Below are 5,031 nucleotides of genomic sequence, written 5' to 3'. Positions count from 1 at the left end.
TCAATTTTATTTTTATTTATTTATTTCCACATTTGGTATTTTTATTGCATTTTCTAGCAGACAATTTACATATCTCCCTCACCCTGTCTTTTAAGTTAGTGTGACAATTTTCTATAATAAACTACTTAAAGAGAAGCTTTGGTCAAAAATGGAATGAAATAGAAAAAAAAAATTCACCACTGCTTTTATAAAACCAACACTTTCACCAATTTTATATTCAAACAAAATCACACAATGTTTGCGCGATATGTTTTCACTGTTTCCTTGGGGCTGGCTGTTCTCCCCATTATGCAAATGGCAGCGCTGCAGTCCAGCCGGTTTGTCATGCTGGATGGAGGAGTTCGCTCAGCTTCACATTATCCGGAGGCCCTGGATGGAAGACTCCAAGGTCTTGAAATCTCAAATTGTCACGGCTCCATCAATACCAGTAGTGCCAAATTTGCGACAATCTTGCTTGTCCGCCTCATAAATAAATACTTGAGTGATGCCATTCTGGTGCAGTGTCTCCAAGGCTGGATTGCGGTCCTCAGTCGTGGCCCTCTTGTCCGTGTTGCGGAGGCGTTCCATGGCAGACATGCTGCGCTGGATGCTCTGCTTTGGAATGTCTAACTTGGAGATGAAGGTCAAGCAGTCGTCATAGTTAAAGAGCACTGGGCAGCAGTCATGTCCAGCAGCTACAACACTATTCTCCAAGACAAACGATACACTCAGGAGTGGCAGGAACTCTGTCTTCAGAGCTGAGACCTGCACAATTTTTGAGGCATCAGCAGCATATACAGTGCTGTCATGGCTGACCCAGGCCAGGTGGCTCCCACTGGCAGAGAAGCTGACCCCATGGACCCAGCCACCAGTGCTACTGCCACCAAACTCTGACATCAGTTGACCAAAAGGCACCTTGCTGCCCCATGGTGTGCTGGCTGGCTTCTCTTCCACTTCTTTAATGTAGGCAGAAAACACTCTGCATTTGAAGTCACATGATCCTGCTGCCAGCAATACATTGTTGGGATGCCAACCCAAGCTGAGGACTGTGGATCGAATTGGCTTTTTTATGTGTTTGCTTACCCACCAGTCATTTTCAGACCCGAAGTAACAAACAGAAATGAGTCATGCTCCACTTTCCACAGCAAATTTGTTCTCTAGGGGGGACGACTTCACAAAAGTGGCTGCGCGATTAATTCTCAGGATCATCAAGGTTGGCTTCCAGACACCATCCTTCTGACTCCAGACATACGCATTGCGGTCTGCGCCACAAGTGACGAGGCGGTCACTCGTGGGAGCCCAGTCAATACCTGCGATGTGTCCATTGTGCTCCTTGAGTTCATGAGCTTTCAACCACTAGCTCCCATTCTTCTTATAGATGTGCACTTCGTGATTATTGGGGCTAAGGGCAATCTGGGTACGATCCCTGTTCCAGGCATGGCAAGTGATTGGCTCTAGTAAAAATGGATGCAGGGACATTATTCTTAGTATTTCCAAAGGATAGAATGCTGAGGTCAGGGCAGTCCGGACAGGCTCCTAGCGGAGGATTCGCGGACTCTGGTCAGTCGACACGAACAGGCTCCGGCGGGCGCCTCATTTTTATTTTTAAAAAATCAAAGCAAATGTCAGAAATAGAAAAATAACAGGATAGTTGTGAGTCCAAAGAAGACAGAAGGATCTTAGATACTGGTTTGCTCAAACCATTCCTTTTTCTCTATGCTTTCCTGTCCCCAAACCTCCACCATTAAAGCAACCTCTCAACTTTAAAATTAAAATATAAAACTGTTTTGGTATTGGAATGGTAGCATTTTACCCCAGCATAAGTTGCTAAAGATTGGGCATATTTCAAAATTCTAATAGTTCAAGCATTATTTTCCCAGGTTAAGTTGAGAACATGGTGGGACCTGCCTACCTAGAATAAATAATTTATAGCAAATGTGAGATTTTTTTTCTTTAATGCCTCATTTTAACGTTTCCATATATCTCTGACATTTTTCAGTGTTCTCAAAAAATGGGCACAACATATCATGACAGTTTCGAAAAAATTATTCATAACATTTCATCACCTCTAACTTTTATTCCAAAAATACTGGTGTTTAAGCTTGTTTTTCAGCACTAAAAAAGTATCACCATCTAAATAATATGTCATACCTTATGTGATCTTAAAATATTTTAAATCACATTAGCCGTGAATGGTGAAATAATAGCAAAGCAGTCACCACATTCCCTCAGAGACGTTCCAGTCTCCATAAGCAACAGTGTGGTAACCAGCATCCCGAAAAACAATGTTGGGCATTTCTCTTTAACAGCAGATGTGGCACTACCATATAGCAGTAGTGGGAACACAGCTTATAGGTCACTTGCCCGACCAGTCTTGAAATTATTCAGTTTTTAAAATATGCTACAGATAATAAACATTATTTCACATTTCCCATAAATAAAGATTCATTAATATATTATTTTAGGTAGTTGTCAATTGGCATGATTCAACTTGACATACAATGTGGCAAGCACAATGTATTTAGATTAACTTTTCAGGAAAATTCAAAATCACAGAATGTGGCCGGGGTCAAGATTCATGTTCAAAAGGAAGTATGGATCTCTAGTAACAAAATGATTCAAATATGTTAACCTTCTACGGACATTCTGACAATATTCTTCTATAGTCTTAGCTTTAACTAAACCCCTCAAACATTGTTAAAAAATGTCCTTTAGTTCAAAAATTTGTATGCGTAATTTTAGGTGTTGGCCAACATATTTTAACAGGAAATTGTTTATTTTCACATTTGTTAGCCCAGTATGGCCTTTGAAACTCTAATAAATAATTTGGCAAAGGTAAAAGTAAAATTAGCTTACTTTGTAGTTTTTAATCTGTTTTCTGAACAAAAGAAATATGCAGAGAACGTTTTGACTCTTACATTTCTCTATAATTATATAGTCCTTTATCTTGCTTGACTGAGCAAGTGGGAAAAAGAAATTGCTCTGCATGTATGAAGATAAACTAAGTACACAGGCCAATAGGAAGTTATGGTGGATAGCAAGAGAAAAGCTGGATATAAAACACTATTCTCCAGTTGGTTTAATATGCTACAAAACGATACAATTATTAGACTGGAGAGCCTGACTTTGTGGGCATCTTAGTTGTTGTGTACTTAAAAAGCATCACTTGTTCTTTTCCTTTTAGTTTTTAAGTGAAATGAATTGGTATTAGAAGTCCTTGAACTTGGAACTACTTTCCTGAAATGCCCATCATGAAGCAGGTGCTGTAAGACTCACTTCACCGCAGAAGTGGATGAACCCAGCAGCCTCCGTCACCAAGAGGAGATTGCATGCGTTAAATGGCTTCAACAGGGACTAGTGATATGAGCCAGGGCTCTGATTCCTATAGCACAGTCTCTCAACAAGGTCCCAGGATGCTTTTGACATAGTGATAGCCACATCAGAAGGAAAAGAATAAAAGAAAGAAAGAAAGCAGCATAAAGACCCATAAACAGAGTGATTGGAAATACAATTTTCAGCAGGCACAGTGGTCTATCATTTCATAACCTTTAGCAACACATGCTACAGATCTGTGGTTGCTGGTAGACAATACCCAGAGATGGATTCTGGAGTCAATTACATTTGAGAAATGCTTACAAACTGAAATTTATTTAAGGGCCCTTGCATCTTCACACATAGTTTTCTCTCACCTCCAGGATTTCCATTCAAGGTTTGATCATATTACCAGCTAGTAACCCTGAAAAAAATTTACTAGTACATCCCAGAATGGTGTTTGTTACTCTTTTCTCCCTAATCATCCTGTGACATTGTACATACAGTGGACCACCATAATTATTCCCACTTTTTTTTTCCACAACCAATACTACAAAGAGATGGACATAGCACTGCAGGGCATGTACTCTCCCCATCCTAAGTGTAAGTGTATTTGTATCCCAAGCATACCTCTGGTTATGTAAAATTGGAGAGATTGTTTCTTAAATATGAGCAATGTGAAAGTCAGGTGCCGAGCCTCTGTGCTCCCATTGACAAGAACCACACCTTCCGATATAGTAGAAACTGGTCATATGTAGCTATTTAAAAGTAAACTTAAAATATAGCTCTTCACTCACACTAGCCACACGTCAGGTGGACACAGCTACATATGGCCAGTGGCTTCAGCATTAGATAATGCAGGCATAATAAATTTCCACCATCACAAAAATTCTATTGAACAGCACTGGACTAGGGTTATACCACCCATACTTATAGTCACCCCCACACATATAACCCCTTTTCTCCAAAGAAAAAATAATATACCATTTACCAAAGGACTCATGATGGACTTGCTAAATACTAAGACCAGGACTTGCTTGTCTCCATCTACAGTTTCTGATGGGAGAAGACTAGATTTTGCATTTTTAGCAAATCCCCAGCTAAAGCTGATATGCTCATACCATCATATTTGAGAACCACTGCCCTGAAGATTCTAATTTTAGTAATCTAGGGTGGGGCCTGTTTATAAAAACTACTCACGTGATTCTAAGTGGCTACCATAACTGAAAAACATTTTTTAAAAAAATTGTGACTCTAAGTGTCTTGAAGTAGAAGGGCATACAGAATTAAGCCAGTTAGTTAAGGGAAGTCGCAACTTTCACTATATATGTAGTTGTGGCACCATATTAAGTGCTGAGAATACAATGGTTCTTGCCTTCATGGGTCATATGATCCAAAAGAGGATACAGAAAAAACATCACAACAAATAAAATTTAAAACTGTGAATAATGACTACCCATTAAAAATTTAAAATAAAAATAAACTGAGATAAGTGTTTTAAAAGAACAATTGATAGGCATTTTGAAAACATATGTCTAGGACCCCTGACTTAGTCAGAAGGGTCAAAAAATACATCTCTAAGAAAGTTGATGACTGAGCTGGGAGTCAAAGAAGTAGGAGTTTCTAGTGGCATTGTTGGAAGGTGCTCCTGGCAGAAGGAATGTTCAAAATCTTTCTGGTAGAAGGGGTTATTGTATATTTGAGGGATTGAAAGAGAATGAGGCTAGAGAGTTAGGAAAG

At 39.4% G+C, this 5,031-nt stretch overlaps 1 pseudogene; it reads right to left on the bottom strand.

Moving 5' to 3' along the window:
- Window positions 1–351: 351 nt before the first annotated feature.
- Window positions 352–1,418, bottom strand: LOC103256545 (annotated as a pseudogene).
- Window positions 1,419–5,031: the final 3,613 nt, after the last annotated feature.

Source organism: Carlito syrichta, unplaced genomic scaffold, assembly GCF_000164805.1.
Source record: "Carlito syrichta isolate Samal-C Ts95f unplaced genomic scaffold, Tarsius_syrichta-2.0.1 Scaffold289964, whole genome shotgun sequence".
In the NCBI taxonomy this organism is placed as follows: domain Eukaryota; kingdom Metazoa; phylum Chordata; class Mammalia; order Primates; family Tarsiidae; genus Carlito; species Carlito syrichta.
The sequence above is the reverse complement of the archived record's forward strand: the minus strand, read 5'-3'. Positions and strand labels throughout refer to the sequence as shown.